General features: G+C 38.5%; 1 pseudogene across 1 annotated transcript; it reads right to left on the bottom strand.

Moving 5' to 3' along the window:
* Positions 1-11,843: 11,843 nt before the first annotated feature.
* Cyp2c6-ps5 (cytochrome P450, family 2, subfamily C, polypeptide 6, pseudogene 5) lies at positions 11,844-16,527 on the bottom strand (annotated as a pseudogene). The gene is made up of 5 exons (XR_015653312.1): positions 16,346-16,527; positions 14,450-14,612; positions 14,126-14,275; positions 13,080-13,239; positions 11,844-12,020 (listed from the first exon to the last, which is right to left on the bottom strand). The product of XR_015653312.1 is annotated as a cytochrome P450, family 2, subfamily C, polypeptide 6, pseudogene 5 (transcript).
* Between the last annotated feature and the right edge of the window lie 4,780 nt (positions 16,528-21,307).

Below are 21,307 nucleotides of genomic sequence, written 5' to 3'. Positions count from 1 at the left end.
TAGACTCCAGATAGCCAAATAACCCTATTAAAAGTGGGGTACAGAGTTAAACAACGAATTCTAAGCTGAGGAATATCGAATGGCTGTGAAGCATGTAAAGAAATAACATCTTTAGTTATCGGAGAAATGCAAATCAAAACAACTCTCAGATTCCACCTCATACCAGTCAGAATGAATAAGATAAAAATCTCAGGTGACAGCAGATGTTTGCAAGGATGTGGAGAGAGAGAAACACTCCTCCATTGTTGGTGAGATTGAAAACTGGTAGAACTATTCTGGAAATCAGTCTGGATGTTCCTCAGAAAACTGGACATTCCACTACCTGAGGACCCAGTTATACCTCTCCTGGGAATATACCCAAATGGTACTCCAACATACAACAAAGAAACATGCTCCTATATGTTCATAGCAGCCTAATTTCCAATATCCAGAAGATGGAAAGAACCCAGATGCCCTTCAACAGAGGAATAGATTCAAAAAATGTGGTACATTTACACAAAGGAGTACTACTAATCAATCAAAAATAATGACTGGGGTTGGGGATTTAGCTCAGCGGTAGAGCACTTGCCTAGCAAGCGCAAGGCCCTGGGTTCGGTCCCCAGCTCTGAAAAAAAGAAAAAAAATAATGACTTCATGGAATTCATAGGCAAATGGAATGAACTAGAAAATATCATCCTGAGTAAGGTAACCCAATCACAGAAAAACACACATGGTGGGCATTCATTGATAAGTCTGCATTAGTCCCAAACTCGAATTACCCAAGATGCAATTCACAGACCACATGAAGCTCAAGAAGTAGCATGACCAAAATACGGGTGCTTTCACTCCTTAAAATGAAGGAAAAATATCCATAGGAAGGGTTATGGAGGCAAAGTTTAGAGCAGAAACTGAAGGATCAGCCATTCAGACCCTGCCGACATGTGGCATATATAGCCACCAAAACTAGATAAGATGTATGGAGCTAAGAAGTGCATGCTAACAGGTATCAGATATAGATCTCTCCTGAGAGACACAACAGGAGCATGTCAAATACAGAGATAAACGTTAGCAGCAAACCACTGAGCTGAGAATGGGACACAATTTGGGGGAATTAGAGAAAGGATCGAAAGAGCTGAAGGGACTTGCAATGCCATAACAACAGCAATGCCAACCAACCAGATCTTCTGGGGACTAAACCACTACCCAAAAACTATACATGGACTGACCCAGGTATCCAACTACATATGTAGCAGAGAATAGTCTTGTTGGGGCACCAGTGGAAGGGGCAACCCTTGGTCCTGCCTAAGTTGGACCTATAGTGCAGGGTAATTTCAGGGGGATTGTAGTGGTCCATATGGGGGGGGCACTTTTATGGGAGATGCTAAGGGGCTAGGAGTCTTATGGACATGAAACCAGGAAAGGAAATAACATTTGAAATGTAAATAAAGAAATATATCCAATAAAAAATACTGATAAATACAACTAAGTAAAAAAGTGCGCCTAGTGTTACTCAGACATCTTGAATAAAAGATCATAAAATACAATCCATGGAAAATACTTTTTATTTGTCCTAATGGTGAAAAGACAAAGAGAAGTACTGTCAGTATCACACAGTTCATAGAAAAAAAATGAATTCAGTGAGATTTTCTTATGGCCATAGTTACTCACTGTAGTTTTGTTACAACTTCTTATTTAAAATAGATTCTTATCTAATATCATACATCCAGGCCTCTCATCCCTCTACTTCTCCTTGTTTCTTCCATCTCCCTTCTCTCCGCAGTATTACTCCTCTCGCTGCTCGGTTTTCTGTTCAGAAAAGTGCAGGCCTTCTAGGGATGACAGTCATATGGCTCAAATCATGATACAGTAAAAATATACAAGAGCCCTTATTTGATACTAGAAAAGACAACACAGTAGGAAGGAAAAAAGTTTCAAGTTCAGGCAAAACAGCTACACCCTCTGTTAGGCAGTCCACAAAATCACCAAAGTACAGCTGTATACCTATATGACTACATAAAAAAGTATTGGGATTGCTGCCTTCACATCATTCTAGAAGAGAAACTAGCTCAGTATAACTGACCACAGAAACATTTGATATCTGAGCAGAAAATACTTGCAGAACTGTGAGTAACTGAATATATTGTCTCCCCAAGAAAAAGTGTTTTCTATTTTTTATTATTGTCTAAAGTATAGTTAATAATGATGTGATGAAATATCATAACCAAAAGCAAATTAAGGAGGAAAGTCTTTAAATGGTTTACAATTCTACAGGATGGTTCATAATTGGAGGAAGTCAAAATAAGAACTCAAGCAGGGTGGGTTCAGGAAGTAGAGACTGATACAGAAGTCATGGAGAGATGACTTTACTGGTTTATTTCCCAAGGCTTGTTCATCCTGCTTTCCCCTAAAACACAGAAACACCATCCCATAGATGGCCCCACCCATCATGAGCTGGGTCCTCTTCAATCAATCACTAATTAAAAATATATCTATAGCCAGAACTGAGAGAGACATTTTATCAATTGAGGTTCACTTTTTCAAAATGACTCTAGCTTGTTTCAACTTGACATAAAACTGTCATCATAACTCTGTAATTGATAAGAAAAAATTACTATACAATAAATAATGAAAGTTGAAAACAGTGCAGTTTCCTCTGGCTTTAATATATCATAGGTAATTGAGAATGTTAGAAATCATAGTTTAAAATGACCAAACCATTCAGAATGGGATCATAAAAATTCAAATATTAATGGAATGATATATGTTATTCTAATTATAATGGCAAAGCTCACGCAGTGGCATCCTTGTAGAGGTGACATCATACCTGTTCTAAATTGGCTAAAAAGATATTGCTAAGCTCTCTTATCACAGAAAATTGTCTTTTAAAACTGTTATACAGTATTTCATAAATCATATTATACATATTCTGTGTATTTTCTTAAAATGCTCACTTCAGTATTTCATTTGATTTTCTCTACTTTCTTTGTCTAAGCCAAAATTATTTCCACCAGGGATTAAAAGGTAGTCTTGGAGATCCTGTCCTTTTCCTAGGCAGACAGAGACAGGTAGTTGAGCCAGGATGTGAGTCCTTATCTTGCCCTTTTTTTTTCTCCACATAGACATTCAGTTCTATTGCATCTACCAACCTTTACTGACTGTGTACTGTGATTCAATATCAACCTTATTAAATCCTATTTAAAACAAACATGAACTTAGTTAATAATTACATCATAATACTTGACATTGAGATCAAAAAAGTTTGATCCTTATCTTTCAAATCTAGTTAATAATTAGATCATTGTTTTCTGACATGGAGGTCAGAAAAGTTCTATGTTAATATTCTTTAGACTTTTGGTGACCAAAAGTCATCTTGTGTAAGTTAAGCAGAATTTGCTGCCTGACTCACATTGAACTAAAATCCCAAAGAAACAAAGTTACATTTACTAGACATAAGCTAGACTAAAAAGCATAAAACTTTATATTTGATTTTATATTGGAAATTAGTAAGCTCTTAAATTGATGTGATCCTTATGGCCTCAATGCCCAGGATACTAGCTGAAGTCAGAGCCTATGGAATAGTTAGAGAAATATGTCTTAACCTGTTTTATTTCCCACTAGAATCATTGTGGGTAGCTGATAAAACTGTGAGCTACAAAACACAATCTGAAGTATCTGTACATAGGCAGCATGACCTAACCTTGGTCCTTTCCCTTTACTAAACTTGTCTCTGGACTGGTCTAAACTATAGTTTCAGGATGGGATATGACAAACAGCATTGGTTTTCAAAGGGATGCCCATACTATCCTTCTTCCAACATCAGGAAGCACAATGAAGAGTAATTGTCTTCATAGGAAAGACACAAAAGAAGGTGTCTTATAGGTACCCATAAAAGGAGACTGCTCAGACATAGGTTTAAGCCAACAGTAAGCCTATTAGCCAGCTGGTAACAGCATTGGTTTTTCTGGATCTCAATGTAGCCCTGAGCATTTCTTATGATGAACTTTTAAGCACAAATACCATACTCTATGCTAACATACTTCAGTTAAAAATATGATTAGTTAGAAGCTGAACTACAGAAGCCAAAAAGTAAGAATAATACATTGGGAGACTTTCCCAGAACTTGACTTTCATGGCTAAGGGTTTTTTTTTGTTTTTAGTTTTTCAGTTTTTGTTTTGTTTGTTTTGTTTTCATTTTGGCAAGTAGTATTGGCTGTGCTCTGAGTTTTATGTCCTAAGGGTACGTTCATCATGAAGTCAGTTGTAGTAAGCTGTGGGGGTCTCCATTGAAGAAACAGATAAATTTTATTTGTATATACACAAATATGAAAGGGTTTCATGCCAGCTTCCCCCACATCACCCTGGCTCAAATCTGAAGGATAATAAAACCATGCTCCTCATATGCATCAATTATTACCATCCCGGCTTTAAAAATGATGGACCCCAACCCCAGAGCTCTCTAATAAATCACCTGAGGGTAAATTGGTGTCATTTATGTTTCTCAATTTGCTAGGCAAAAGTATGCTTTTGTTACAGTAGATCCATACACATGTGGGCTACAGCCCAAATAAGTGAAAAGTCAAAACAGCTAATTCACCATATGCTCTCTACCTTTGCCATCATGACATTCCTCAACAGATAAAACCTGATAATCTCCCTGACATCACTAGCTCTCAATTCAAAACCTTCTGCACATGTTGGGAAATTGTTCACCATACAGGGATTTCCCTCAAGGAATAGTAGAAAAAGTACATCAAACCCTTGAAATCCAATTTCAAAAACAAAAGACAACCACATACCCCCTAATGTACAATTAATAATAGCTCTGTCTACACTAAACAAATTTAACATCTACAAAAACTCCAAACACCCTCCTATCTTCCTCCACTGACACACACCAAATTTATCTCCCCCTGCCATAGTATATGGACATGGTCCTATGGATGGAATTTGGAAGGGACCAGACCCTCAACTTACAACTGGGTGTGGTTGACTTATGTTTTCCCACCGGATCAACGTAAGCCTATTTTGGTTCCTAACAGAAATGCCTGACACCACCCCATCAACCAAGAATATGGCAGATCAAGTGCAAAGAAAGAGGAGGAGGAGGAGGAGGAGGAGGAGGAGGAGGAGGGGGAGGAGGAGGAGGAGGAGGGAGAGGAGGAGGAAGAGGAGAAGAAGGGGAGGAGGAAGAGGAGGAGGAGGAATTTCCAAACACAGAGGAAAGGCAAGATCTCCTGTAAGGACATCCATGATCTGGTGAATGCTGCCCAGGCCATGTTACTCCCACAAGCTTCCCTCTCCTCCATTCTCTTGGGTGTTTTTATCATTCTTCATACTAACTCTGCTACTGTCCAGACTACCCCTACCCTTCCCAGGACCTATCACTAGAGAATCTTTGCTAGAGAAACCTACAACGAACATAACAAATTCATAGGAATGTAGGATTGCCCACTTGAAGGTTGCTGGATCAGGATTGAGATATCCACACACCCAGATTCCATCTCCACTTCTCCAAGACTATGGGATGGTAAAATCATGCCAGGAGGTTTGGTAATGTAGAACAGGTTTGAGAACTGAAGATTTGGTGTGCAAACACCTGAGTTTTACATAACTCTTCATTCCCTGCCATTCCCAGCATGGAAAATATGCCACACTCCCCACTTAAGGAAATGTGACCTCTGGTGAAATAGGCTCAGCACAGAGTTCTCCATGCTAATGAGGTACCTAGAGACCATGAGGGCTTAGCCAATAAGCTCCCCTTCTCAGACCTTCCACCCTGAGAAGTTGGTATAGTATGCAACTATTCTCCACATGAACAGTCAATAAACAGTTAAAACTGTGGACTGTCTCTTTCATGAAGAGCCACTGTGGGGAGACATGGAGAAGGCATTCAACTATTAAATCACAGCTCAGTTCTCCTGTAGTAGGCCTCTCTGAACTCCCAACCACAATACAACCAAACTAAGGACAATCACTTCTGAAACAAGCCAGAGTTCCCCTTTCCCCCAGCCCCAGGCTAGACAGCAGTGTTCAGCCTATGGGCCCCAACTCTATTCTCAGCTCATTGCAACTTTCAGTGATGCACATATTTCAAAGAATCTGAGACGCTCATTACCCTGGACTCATTGCAGGCCCAGGACACCTGAATCAGCTTTGACTTCCACACCTGTCAGACTGAGTTTTCCCCATATAGAGCAGTGTCTCCAAGATACCTTGAAGCCCAACCACAACCGATGGGTGATCATGTGGGATATGTGCAATCAAATTTCCAGAATTTAACCTCCTGATCTGTAGGTGAACCCACACCAGTCCATTTCTCTGCTTTCCTTACCAAAATGAAGGTGACTACCTCCATGAGGTCTCACCATACAGAGGTTTAAAATTCACCAGCCAACATTCACCAGTGTTAAAGCTGGTTTTCAGCTTTCCATCAGTGACCCATGGTTTGAACATTGGTGAACCAGAGTCATGAGTAAACTCTACCATTATGGCTATGCCAAAAACCCATAGCTAATAATCATGTCTCCATGAATTTTTTCCCATCTCCAAATCAGTCTTTACCCATGTTAATATTCTTCACCAGTAAAATCAACCTCAGAAGGAACTCCAAACTACTGTCTTCTAGCTACAATACATCCATATACAGCTGACTTCCTTCCCTTAACCAACAATCCCAACTCCCCCCAATGTTTTTCCTTTGCTTTGCTCACCCAACCACTATTAACATCTGTTCCTATTAGCATTTCTCTTCATGAATTTCATGGACCCTTACCCACAAGGAAAACACAAGACCTTCCTCTCTTTTTCCCACCACTTCCATTTTTGCCTTGTAGGACCCTTCATAAAACTGCATCTTACATATGTCCATGACGTCACCATCACCAAATCAATATGTATTAACTCTCCTGCTATCGTCTGTTACAAAGGCACTATAGGTTCCTATATTAACCCTCATTTTCAGGGCTTCTAGATCCTTGTGATAATTGTTCCTTGCAGATAGGAGGAACCAAAAGAAGAGAGATATCTTCATCCTTCTCATCATTGGACTGGGCCTCACTGTTTCACTAGGTATGACAAGAACAAATGGAACAGCCCTTGTCCAAACATAACATCTGGCCAGTGACTTTGAGGACAAGATTGACCAGGCAATGTCTTCCACATCAGACACTCTTGAGGCCCTTCAGTGCCAGATAACCTCCTTAGCAGGAGTTGTTCTGCAAAACTCAAGGGCCCTGGACAAACTGAACCCTAAACAGAAAAGAATGTAAGTTTTGCTGGGGACGAAATGTTGTTTGTATGTCAATAAATCTGGGCTAGTAGAGAAAGATGTACAAATGCTAAAGAGCTCCAGGGAAATCTCCAGGGAAGCTAAGTTCCCAACACCACTACCTCTTAGTACTCTAAACTTTTGGTAGCTTGGATTCTTCCTCTCATCAGCCCCATACTAGCCATATGAGCCTTGGTTCTTTTGGCAACCCACATCATCCAATTTATAAAATAACTGTTGACTAGCATTTCAAACCTCACTACTAATCAGGTTTGGTTCAACATCAAACTCTTCCCAATATAAAAGACAGTTATTCTGTTGACATCTTTCCTTTATAAAAAAAGAAAAGGAGGCATTGTGGGGCAGTGGACCATACCAGGAAACTTGGTAATGTTGAGTGGGTTTGGAAGCACTGGACCTTCATACCAGAGGGTGGTAGGTGCTTCACCTGCTCCCTGGCCAGATACCTGTCACATGACTGTGGTATCCCATGGAGGATTATGACAATAAGTCATGTAGGGACAGTGTGCTAACACCCTCCACATGCAGATGAGGCATCCCTAATATCTCAGATGAAGCAAATATAAAGCTTCTGCTGTCAAACCACAACCCATGAAAAGATGCATATGATATCTTATACCAATAAGGTATAAGAAGGAATAAGAATGTGAGAATTACTCCATCAAGGGTTGCTCTGAGAGCTTCTGTCATATAAGAACTGTAATTCTTCCTGGAGAGAAGAATTCTCTCCAAGAGGTTCTGCCACTAGATGCTGCCCTAACAACACACCACAGTCACTTCCTACCTAGTAGCCCCAACCTATCCACTGCATTTTACCTGCTATCCTAGCCCCCTGCCAGTGCTTCACCACTTTGTGCCAACCATAGCAGAAGCTTCAAATACAATTCCACTCCCTACTTGTGCTAGCCTTTCAGCAACATAATAGCAGTGAAAGAAAGTGGCTACCTTGACATGGCTCCCCATTCCCCCTCAAAGAGTGTAATGGTTTGCTTCAGCTGTCCCCCACCCCCACAGATCTCCATGGATATCTTCTGGTATACAGATCATCATGTCTGATTTATTTCTTCATGTTCTATAGCTCAAGCATATGATATATTTATGTCTTCAATGTTATTGATATATCATGGTATTCCCTGCATTCCCATCTCCCACTTAGCAGTAATCTTTTGCTGGCTCATGTTGCTCTATTGGCAGAACACCAAAGTTCTAGAACAAAGAGAAATAAATTCACTCAAAAGGAGTAGAATGCAGGAAATAATGAAAAAATAAGGTATAAAACTGAACAGAGAATTCACAAAAGAGGAATCTCGAATACCTGAGAATCACTTAAAGAAATGATTAAAGTCCTCAGTGATCAGGAAAATGCAAATCAAAATGACCCCATGATTCCACCTTAGCCCATCAAAATGACTAAGATCAAAAATTCACATTACAGCACATGTTGGCAAGGATGTGGAGAAAAGGAACTTTTTTCCACTGCTGGTGGGATTGCAAACTGGTGCAACCACTCTGGAAATCAGTTTGCAGATTCCTCAGAAAATTGGAAATATATATACCTGAAGACCCAGCTATACCTCTCCTGGACATATACCCAGAAGATGCCCCACCATGCTATAGGAGTATGTGTTCCACTTGTTCATGGTGGCTTTATTTGTAACAGCCAGAAGCTGTAAACAACCCACATGTCCCAGGATGGAAGAATGGATAAGGAAAACATGATTCATTTGCATAAAAATACTATTTATCTATTGACAACAAGGACATCCTGAGTTTTGCCAGTAGATGGATGGAACTAGAAAATGTTATCCTAACTGAGGTAACTCTGACTCAAAGTGACATGCATGTCATGTACTCACTAATATGTGCATATTAGCCAAAAAAGAACAGAATACCCAGGATACAGTCCATAGAATTCAAGGAAGCTAACAAGTCAAAGGGCACAAGTGAGGATGCCTCAATCCACTTGACAGGGAGAAGAAAGCAATCATGGGGCGCAGAAGGAAGAAGGGACTAGGGTGGGAAAGAAGACAGGCAAAAGAGGAAACATTATCTGGTATTGGGGGTAAAAAGGACTAAAGCCCTGATGATCAGCTGAAAAAAGTGAAAACAGGCAACCTTGAGAGATGGGTTGTAGATGAACCCTCTAGAAGGTACCAGAGACCTGGGAGGTGAGAGATTCTCAGGACACAAAGGGAGGGACTCCAGAAGAAATGCCCTCAGAAAATTGGACATAGTACCACCTGAGGACCCAGCTATACACTCCCGGGCATACACCTGAAAGATGCTCCAACATATAACAAGGACATATGCTCCACTATGTTCATAGCAGCCTTATTTATAATAGCCAGAGAATGGAAACAAACCAAATGTCCTTCAACAGAAATATGGATACAGAAAATGTTGGTACATTTACAAAATGGAGTACTCTACCACCATTTAAAACAATGAAACTCACAAAACTATAAAATGTCATCCTAAGTGAGGTAACACAATCACAAAAGAATACAAATGGTATGTATTCATTGATATGTGGACATTAGTACCAAATCTCAGAATACCGACATTATAACTCAGAGACTATAAGAATCTCAAGAAGAAGAAAGACCAAAGTGTGAATGCTTCAGTCCTACATAGAAAGGGCAGCAAAGTAACAGCAGGAGGTATAAGTGGGAGGAACATAGAAGGAAGAGAGGAGGGATAGAGGCAAAAGAGGGGGCCAGGATCAGATGTGGAAGGAGACAGGGGAGATGTTCAGATGGTCAGGAAATTGAACAGAGGTGTGTAGTGATGAAAGACGGAGAACAGGGGGAAGCCAACAGAAAGACCCAGATGCCAGGAAATCAAAGGCTCCCAGGACCCAACAGGAATGATATTTGCTGAAATACCCAACAAAGGGGAGGGGGAACCTGTAGAGACCATATCCAGAGGTTAGGCACAGCCCCTGGTTGGTGATGGGGCCATTCACCCTTCAAAAATTTAACCCTGAATTGCTCCTGGCTAAAGGAAATAGAAGGACAAAGAATGGAGCAGAGACTGAAGGATGGACCATCCAGAGACTGACACACATGGGAGTTTGAGAAAGGACTGAGATAGCCGAGGGGAGTTGCAACCCCATAGGAAGAATAACAATATAAACCAACCAGACACCCAGAGCTCCCAGGGAATAAACCATGAACTGAAGAATAGGCATGGAAGTACCCAGGGTTCCAGCTGCAGAAGTAGCAGAGGACAGAATTATTTGGCATCCATGGGAGGGGAGGCCCTTGGTCGTTTGAAGGCTTGATGCCCCAGTGTACGGAAATGCTAAGGCAGTGATGTGGAGTGAATGGGTGTGTAGGGGAGCCACCTCATACAAGCAGGAGGATAGGGTGGTATAGGGTGCTTTTGGAGAGGAAATTGAGAAGGAGGATAACATTTGAAATATAAATAAATAAAATGATAAATTACATTAAAAAAAAAGAAATGCCCTACAGTCAGGAAAGGGAACTGGTAAAAAGACAGATTGTCAAGTGAAGGAATTGGGTTGACATCCCACAGTCAAAAACTCTGACCCAGATTTTTCCTGTCTGAAAGAATTGCAGGGACAAAAATGGAGAAGAGACTGAAGGAAAGGAGGTCCAGTGACAGGCCCAAATTGGGATCCAATTCAAGAGTCAGCAAGCAGCTGAAAGAGTCAGATGCAGATACTTATAGGAAACTAATGGACAGAAGCTACTGACCCTTTGGGTTGAATTAGGGTAAAACTAGGAGAAGGTAAGGAGAAGGGTGACCCCATAGGAAGACCAGCAGTCTTCCTGGATCCCCAAGATCTCTCAGACCCTGTGCCACTAACCAGGAAGCATACACCAGCTGACATGAGGCCCCCAACACATCTACAGCAGAGGACTCCCTGCTCTGACCTCAGGGAGAGAAGATGCACCTAACCCATCAGAGAATTGAGGCCCCAGGAAGTGGGAAGGTCTGGTGGCCTAGTGCTGGTGGGGACAACCTTTTGTAGACAGGGGTGGTGAGGAACAATAAGATGAAGAACAATCAGAAGGCGAACTGAGAGAGGGATAAAGACTGGACCATAAAAATAAAGACTAGATCTAAAAACATAAAAATTAAAATAAAATAAAATCTCATTTCTGTTTGGAAAATGCTTAAGGCTCAAAATTATAATTACAAATGAATACTTTCTTACACAATGTATTGAATAAATAATAAATGAAATCACACAATGGCATGAATTTGGAAAGGCAGGGAAAAACAAAAAAATACAAAGTTTATCAGTCACAATAACATACTTTATGGCATGATTTGAGTCGGTTTCCATCTCTGTTGCACTTCACATTGTCTTTCTACTCAGTTTTGTTTATTTTATGTGCTAAGATAAATGGCAATGTGTTCTAATTAACCAATTCTCCTTATGTTTTCCTGAATCCATATTGTATTTTCACACACCCAATAACTATGCAAGTTAGTGTTCAAATGACACTGAACTGAGTGTTTACAAAGCTCTGGCAAATATTTAAGTATTCAGTGAATGAGAAAATACTTGAAAAATGAAATAAATGAGTATATACCAACACTTTACCTGCTTCCAATTAATTAGGTAATAATCAATAAAGTCATGAGGATTTGTAACATCCAGTGATTCTTGATGTTCTTTTATTTTCTTCAGAATGTAGTTTCTAGTATGATACACATTTTTAGCTAATGTCATATGACTTCCCGGACAATAATCAATGAAAACAGGGAAAGAGCTGCAGAACTACAAGGAAAAACACCAAGAATTAATTAAATGCATAAGGTATAATAAAGAAATACATACATACTATAATCTAGCAAGTCTGATTTTGATTTATAGTCCCATAAATGATTTATTTTCACCTTGAAGAAGAGTTGCTCCTTTTTATACATAATAAAATTATATATAAATTCTATGTAGTAGAAAAATTGAGGAAGAAAATCGTGCCCATATAGTCCTGTTTCACAGGGAATATTTTCACATTCAGTAATAATTCAATTTTGCCTATAAATTTTAAATATCATATGATATGAAGTAATGTAATCCATACACTTTGGATGCTAGTACATGCTAAGAAAATAGGGTAAATAATTTACTGCAGAAAGCTTTTCAATCAGCCAATCTCTGACATGAAGTGAGAATTTAGAATTGTGTGGGCCTCTAAAGATTCCTTGACAAAAATTGCACACCATTATTTACTTCTTTGTGGTCCATAACTAGTATATAGGCAGAGAGCAGGATATGCTAATTCATCACAGGGAAAGATTGTGAACATATTCGTGATCCACCATTCATATTATCATTTCTTCCTGTTCCCTTGTCGTGGAGGATCCAAAATAAAGCAGCATACATTTCAGTGGTTTCAGTGCTTCCTGTATCATTATCCAAAATACCTTTAGAATAATATTTTCTGTCTACACTAAGGTATTTATGCCAAATACATAAATGGGTAGGTTTTAATTATTGATAGTAAAAGAACTTGTGAGTAGTTCAAGAATGTTCTTCTATGAGTGACTGAATATCTTTCTAAAAATCAATGGATTAATTTGTAGAAAAACCTCTCTGTGTGTCAAATAAAAATAACATCACATAGGAAGATAAGCAGCTTGAGCTATCTTGGCATTTGTGTTTTGTTTATCTGTTGGTTTAGCGAAGGACATAGACCTCTCTTCCAGAGGTCCCATTCATACTACTCTAGGCAGGGCATGGGTACCATTACATCACTGTTAGTCCAGGTGTAATTTGGTCTGTGAAAAAGAATAGTCATAACTTTGCTTTCAGGAGGAGATTAATTTTCTTCACCTATATCCAGGGACTGCTCACAATCTTGATGTTCTCATTGAGTTTTTCCACCAAGCTAAGAAAATCTTGATCTTTATAATCAAAACAATTCTGGAAAATAATGGAGCAGATGACATTGCAAGGAGCACAGCCCAAGATGAAGGTAGGGTCACAGGTGAGCCTGAGGAATGGGAAACAATTGTAATATGTTATTAAAATATACCAAGAGGGCACTTTATCTTTGTTAATGGGAAAAATCCCTGGAGAAATTTTAAACTTCACTAAAATATGATTTTCAGTCTTCATTTTATTTTGGAGAAAGTACTTAAAGACAAGTTTCTTCATAATTTAAGCAGATAAGTTGACTGTTCTGTGAAAGGTATTTCAGGAGTGAGTAGCATTCACATAGCAATTGAAGATCTGTTCATCACCTAAGCCAAAACAACGAATACAGAGAGAAATGGTTTACACAACAGAAGACAGATATGTAATATACTTAGCAAAAATGAGATGTTGTTAATGAAAACAATTCAAGGTTACTTAAACAAGTCATTTTATTAAGTTCTTTGTGTTTGAAGATTAATACTTTCATGTGTAAATTCTTAAAGCATACAAATCATCATAAAATGAAATTATGATAATTTTTCATATCATGACGAAATTCTATTAAATACAGCTAAGGAATGAAAATATACTTTGACTCATAAGTACCCAGGACTATGAAAATGAGCATTCAAGACATATTGTCACATCAGTGAATTTGGGGAGATGAAAGTAGTTCAAGAAAATGAAAAGAAATAACATCTGGTTTGGAATCTTTAAATGTAGATGAAGTCACTGCCACCATTTTCAATAACAACTGATCTGTGGTAAAATGACTAGCAATAAATAAAGTATCTTTGTTCTAAGGATGTAACTTATCAGAAAATTAAAATAAATGCTGTGTTCATGATACCTGATTCAAAAGCAACAGAGAAAACATCATTTTGGATAGAATAATACCAGTAGATCCATTGGACTCTAACCTGTATCAGGATGGAAAAGTCAAAACAGGAAAGTATGATCACCATTGGTTTTCCTCAGTTCCTCCACAAGGCACCGTGATTCCTCTTGAACACGGTCCTCAATGCTCTTTTTCCCCATGCCCAAATTCTGCAAGGTCATGAGTGTAAAGCGTCTTATTTCTTTCCATCTATTTCCATGGCTAAAAGCAATTCCTGAACAAATGGGAATAGAAACTACAATGTGATCCCAGGAAGAAGGAGAGCATTGGCGAAGACACAACCCTAGAGAGGCATAGTCTGAGCCCCAGGATCAAGTCTGGCCTTTGCTGTCTATCTTCTTCCTCTTTGTGAATGCTACCCAGATCACTCATAAACATGTACACTTACCAAGGCCTTTATTAATTTTTTCAGCTACTGGGAAGCTTCCTCTTTCAGTAAACTCCTCTCCGTGATCAATCAAGCCTTCTTTTATTGCTTCATATCCATGCAATATCACAATGGGCTTCATGCCAAAGTACAGAGTGAACACAGAGCCATTCACTTTTGAGAACTGGAAATTGAAAAGCATACTAATGGGTAATTGTTACTTTTCAGTGTTGTCACAATGTGATGACCCAGACAGTTGATATTTAGATTACAATAAAGAGTCACATCAAAATATTCAGCAAGTCTCTTGATCATGTTTCAGTAAGTACTTGAGGCAAGAGTTTTCCAAATTCATTTTGGGGATGAATTGCTCATGAATAAAAGACTCTATCCCATGGGCAGTCACCAAATGCTGACACTATTACTGATGCTATGTTGTGCTTACAGACAGAAACATAGCATTTCTTTCCAATGAGAGGCTCTACAAGCAGCTGACTGAAAATTATATATATTTACAGTTCAACATTGGACTATAAGAAGGGTAAAGAAGAGTGGGAGGATTGAAGAAACTGAAGGGGATAGCAACCCCACAGGAAGACAAAGAGTGTTAACTAACCTGGACCACTGGGAGTTTCCAGAGAATAAGCCACAAACTAAAGAGCATACACAAACTTGTACAAGGCTTCTCACACATGTATAGCAGAGGACTACCTTCTCTGGCTTTAGTGGGAAAGGATGAGCCTAAGTCTACAGAGACTTTATATACCAGGGAAGGGGGATGACTAAGAGGCACCCTCTCAGAAACAAAAGGGAAAGGGAATGAAGAAGAACACTTCAAGGCAGTGATAGGCAACATTTGGGAGGTAAATAATTTAATAATAATAATAATAATAATAATAATAATAATAATAATAATAAACTAAAAATCTAAAAGTACTCAACATTTAAAAATACTCTTTTTTATCACTTGATGCCTGGACAATCTAATTCCATGTTCACTCATAATAAAATAAGTATCAATGCTCAGATGACGGTTTCAGCAACACCTATAAGGCTTTTCCTGTGCAGCTTAGCCCCAGGAAGAAGAGAGAAAATCCATAGTGGGGACCCCAAGTTCATTCTATCATTACTAGAGATGTGGAGATGGTGCACCACTGAAGCAGCACACAGCATGGGCATCTGCTAAGAGAACAGATTCACCCTGAGGCATTCATGGTCCCAGGCACAGAAGAAAAGTCAATTTGGATAGTATCAAATATGTTTAGTTCTCTTACTTCCTGTGTTTTGCGTCATCTACGGATAGTTTCTTTTAATAAAACATCAGTTATTTAGAGAACTTCAGCACCAAATGCTAATAAATACAGAGATTTAAAGTGCTGCCTGACTTGGTGGATGGTATCATGTGTCCCTTTCCAGAGACTTAGCAAAAAATATGGAAACAGAAATAAAATAAAGATGAGAATTATACATAGTTTTTGCAATTTTCCAAATGTCATTATAATATGCAAATACCCAAAGTTCTCTAATTCACCATAGAAATTGCTTTTTCTTCAATTTCTGATGGGGATAAAAAATGACCTTTACAGGTTTTTAGCTTTACAATCATTGATTAAAATGCCGTTGGGCAAGTCCTGAAAATGTACACAAAAATAATGTTATACAGACTTTACAGCTTATATTTAGGAATATATGTATATAAATATATCTATATGGATGTAACAACAATAATAAGAGAATGGCCACGGATTATATAAAAGAACAAGAAGGAGTATATGGGAAGGATTGGAAAGAGAAAAGAGGAAGAATATATTATAATCTCAAAATAATAACTATGTAATTATAATCTCAAAATGAAAAGAAATTTTTAAAAGAGTTATATTCACCTTTCTTTGCAAGGTACTAGAGGAGCATACTTACATTGGTTAAGGATTGGGTGATGTTCTTCAAATCAAGATGAAAGAAATTGCCAATAATTGGGAGAGGAGTAGGGCCTGAGGAAGCTTTCCTCTCCCAGAACTCTGTCTCCAGATAGACAGGAAAATGAGACAGGAGAGAGTGAGCACCAGCAACATGACCAGATCCATTGAGTTTCTCTTTACTGACACAGCTCTGATCAGGTAGCTTAGAGCTTTTATCATGTGGCTACAGAATCAATATGGCATAATTGACTAATCAGCTAGCTTCTGATGTATAATCTGTCTTTTACATGGACTCTATTCTAGTGACAATAACAAAAATAAGCTGTTCTTCATGCTTTAATATCTCATGATATACCTCAAACTATCTACTCATCTGCTTTATCTTCCCAAGGTTAGAAGTGTATACATGAGCCACCATGCCCAAGTTTAACGGCATACTTAACTGTGTATTTAACTTCAAATATTTGTTATCATAAACATTTACACAAGCATTCTCAATAAGTGTAGATTTATACACATTTAATACACCATTTTTTGATTGGGTTTTTTGGGTTCTTTGGTGGTTAGCTTCTTGAATTCTTTATAGATTTTGTATATTAGCCCTCTATCAGATGTCAAGTTAGTGAAGTTTCTTTCCCCAATCTGTAGGTTTCTGATTTTCCCTGTTGACTATGTCCTTTGCCTTACAGAAGCTTTCCTGTTTTGTGAGGTCAATTCTTGATCTTAGAGTATAAGTCATTGGAGTTCAATTTAGGAAAATTCCCCCTATGCCAGTAAGTTCAAGAACCTTTCTCACTTTCTCTTCTATTAAATTCAGTGTCCCAAAGTGGGATCTAGCTCAATGAGAGACCTCATGGCCTGACCTTATTACTGAGGCCATGGAATGTTCACAAAAACTGACCTATCATGACTGCACTCTGAAAGATCCAAAAAGGAGCAGAAAGAGTAAGATTCAAATATTTATACCCAACAAATGGATAGAAGCTGCTGGCCCCTGTGGTTGAATTAGAGAAAGCTAGTAGAGGCTGAGGAGGAGGGTGACCCTGTAGGAATACCAGCAGTCTCAATTAAACTGGACCTCCAAGATCTCTCACACACTGAACTGCCAACCAGACAGCATACACCAGCTGATATGGGGCTCCCAACACATATACAGCAGAGGATTGCTGGCTCAGTGTTCAGTCAGAGAATTTTCACCTAACCATCACAAGACTGGAAGCCTCAAGGATTTAAGAGGTCTTGTGAAGTGGTTGGTGTGGAAATCTTCTTGGATATGGTGAGGTTGTTGAGGTGGAAGAGATATGGGATGTGGAACAGTCAGAGGGTGGACACAGAGGGAAACATAATCTGGCATGTAAATCAAAAAGAATAAATAATTTTTTAAAAAAAGTATTTAAAAGACTGAAGAATACAACTAAGTAAATAAAGTATGTCTAGTGTAACTCAGACATCTTTAATAAAAGGTTATGTATTATCCCGTCCTATAATACAAGTCATGGAAAATAAAGACTTGTTATTTGTTCTACTGGTGAAAAGACAAACAGAAGAACTGTCAGTATCACAAAATTTATATAAAAATGAATTCAATGAGATTTTCTTATGGCCATAATTATTCACTGTAGTTTTATTATACCTTTTTATTTAAAATAGATTCTCATCTAATACCGTACATCCACGCCTCTCATGCCTCTACTTCTGCGTTTTCCACCCACCTCTCCTCTTCCCCCAGATTTACTCCCCCACTTTTTTCTGTTCAGAAACGTGCAAGCCTTCAAGAGATGACAGTCAAATGGGGCAAATAAGGATACAGTAAATCAACACAGGGGCCCTCATATTGAGACTGGATAAGACAACAGAGTCGAAAGGAAAAGAGATTCAAGATCAGGCAAAAGAGCCATCACATCAGTTAGAAGTTCCACAAAATCACCACACTTTCAGCTATATGACTATGTAAGAAAAATATTGCGATTGCACCCTTCACATCACTCTAGAAGTAAAACTAGCTCAGTATAACTGACCACAGAAACATCTGATAACTAAGCAGAAAGTACTTGAGGAACTGTGAGTCCTTGAATATATTCTCTCCCCAAGAGAAGGTGTTTTGTATTTTTTTATTCTTGTCTAAATTAGAGTTAATAGTGCTGTGATGAAATATCATAACCAAAAGCAAATTAGAGAGGAAAGACTTTAATTGGTTTACAATTCCACATCATGGTTCATCGTTGGAAGAAGTCAAAACAAGAACTCAGGCAGGGTAGGGTTCAGGAAGTATAGTTTGATACAGAAGTCATGGAAGGGTGCCTCTTACTGCCTTGTTTCTCAAGGCTTGCTCATCCTGCTTTCTCCTAAAACACAGGAACACCCTCCTGTGTTGGCCCCACCCATCAGGAGATGGGTTCTATTCAATCAATAACTAATTAAAACTATATCTATAGCCAGTTCTTAGGGAGACATTTTATCAATTGAGGTTCACTTTTTCAAAATGACACTAGCTTGTGTCAACTTGACATAAAACTGTCATCATAATTCTGTAATTGATAAGAATAAAAATTACTACATAATAAATAATGAAGTTGAAGACAGAGTAGTTTCCTCTGACTTTAATAAATTGTAGGTACTCAAGGATGTTACAAATCATAGTTTAAAATGACCAGAATACTCAGAAGAGAATCATAAAAATTCAAATATTAAGTGGAATGATATGTGTTATTCTAATTATTATTTTCTTCCAACTTTATTAAATTGGGTAGTTTTACATTTCAAATGTTATTCCCTTTCCCATTTTCCAGGCCAACATCCCCCTGGCCCCTCCCCCTCCCCTTCTATATGGGTGTTCCCCTTCCCCCATTAATGCCGTCCCCACAAACAATCCCTTTAAGTGGGGGTTCAGCCCTGGCAGGAACAAGGGATTCCCCTTCCACTTGTGCCTCTACTAGGCTATTCATTGCTACCTATGAATTTGGAGCCCAGGGTGAGTCCATGTAAAGATTTTGGGTACTGGCTTAGTCCCTGGAAGCTCTGGTTTGTTGGCATTGTTGTTCATATGGGGTCTCAAGCCCCATAAGCTTTTTCAGTCCTTTCTCTGATTCCTTCTACGGGGCTCCATTTCTCAGTTCAGTGGTTTGCTGCCTGCATTCGACTATGTATTTGCCATATTCTGGCTGTGTCTCTGAGGAGAGATCTATATCCAGTTCCTGTCAACCTGTACTTCTTTGCTTCATCCATTTTATCTAATTTGGTGGCTGTATATGTATAGGCCACATGTGAGGCAGGCTCTGAATAAGTGTTTCCTCAGTCTCTGTTCTAAACTTTGCCTCCCTATCCCCTCTTAAAGTTATTCTTGTCCCCCCTTTTAAAGAAGGAGAGAAGCATCCACATTTTGGTCATCCTTCTTGAGTTTCATGTGTTCTGTGCATCTTGGGTAATTCGAGCATGTGGGCTAATATTCACTTATCATTGAGTGCATACCATGTGTGTCTTTCTGTGATTGGGTTACCTCATTACAGATGATATTTTCCAACTCCATCCATTTGCCTATGAATTTCATAAAGTCATTGTTTTTGGTAGCTGAGTAGTATTCCATTGTGTAGATGTACCACATTTTCTGTATCCATTCCTCTGTTGAAGGGCCTCTGGCTTCTTTCTAGCTTCTGGCTATTATAAATAAGGCTGCTATGAACATAGTGGAGCATGTGTCTTTGTTGTATGTTGGAGCTATTTTTCTAAGTATAATGGCAAAGCTCACGCAAAGTCTTAATTTGTAGAGATGACATCATATTTGTTCTAAATTACTAAAAAGATATTGATAAGCTCTCTTGAAACAGAAAATTGTCTTTTAAGACTATGTTATACAGTATTTCATAAATCATATTATGCATATTCTGACTTCAGTATTTCTTCTGATTTTTTCTACTTTCTATTTCTAGGCCAAAATTATTACCACCAGGGATTAAAAGGCAAGCCTTGGAGATTCTGTCCATTGGCTAGGCAGACAGAGACTATAGGTAGTTGAGCCAGGGTGTGAGTCCTTATCTTGTCCTTTTTTTTTCTCCATATAGACATTCAGTTCTATTGCATCTACCAACCTTTACTGACTGTGTACTGTGATTCAATATCAACCTTATTAAATCCTATTTAAAACAAACGTGAACTTAGTTAATAATTACATCATAATATTTGACATTGAGATCAAAAACGTTTGATCCTTACCATCTTTCAAATCTAGTTAATAATTAGATCATTGTATTCTGACATGGATGTCAGAAAAGTTCTATTTTAATAATCTTTAGACCTTTGGTTACCAAAAGTCATCTTGTCCTTTTATCTTGCGTAAGGTAATCAGAATTTGTTGCCTGACACATGTTGACCTAAAATCCCATAGAAACAAAGTTCCATTTACTAGACTAAAAAATATAAGACTTTATATACAAATTTATATTGGATTTTACATTGGAAACTGGTAAGCTCTTAAACTGATGAGATCCTAATGGCCTCAATGTTCAGGGTACTAGCTGAGGACAAAGAATATGGAACAGCTAGCGACATAGGTCCTAACCGATTGTATTTTGCACCAAAATCATTGTAGTTAGCAAAGAAAATCTTGAGCTACACATCACTGTCAGAGGTATCAGTACATAAGCAGCATGAGCTCATCTTGGTCCTTCCCCTTTACTGAACTGGTCTCAGAACTGGTCTGAGCTATGGTTTCAGGATAGAATAAGATAAACAGCATTAGTTTTCAAAGGGCTGCCCAAACTATCCATCCTCCAACATCAGGAAGTACAGTGAAGAGTAATTGTCTTTCTTGGAAAGACATCAAGGAAGGTGTCATAAAGGTACCCACCAAGGAAGACTGCTTAGACATAGGTTTAAGCCAACAGTAAGCCTATTAGCCATCTGCTAACTGCTTTAATTGTTTGGAATCTCAAAGTAGCCCTGAGTCTTCCTCATGATAAACTTT

The sequence above is a fragment of the Rattus norvegicus genome, chromosome 1 (genome assembly GCF_021556685.1).
Source record: "Rattus norvegicus strain SHRSP/BbbUtx chromosome 1, alternate assembly SHRSP_T2T, whole genome shotgun sequence".
Classification (NCBI taxonomy): Eukaryota; Metazoa; Chordata; class Mammalia; order Rodentia; family Muridae; genus Rattus; species Rattus norvegicus.
The sequence above is the reverse complement of the archived record's forward strand: the minus strand, read 5'-3'. Positions and strand labels throughout refer to the sequence as shown.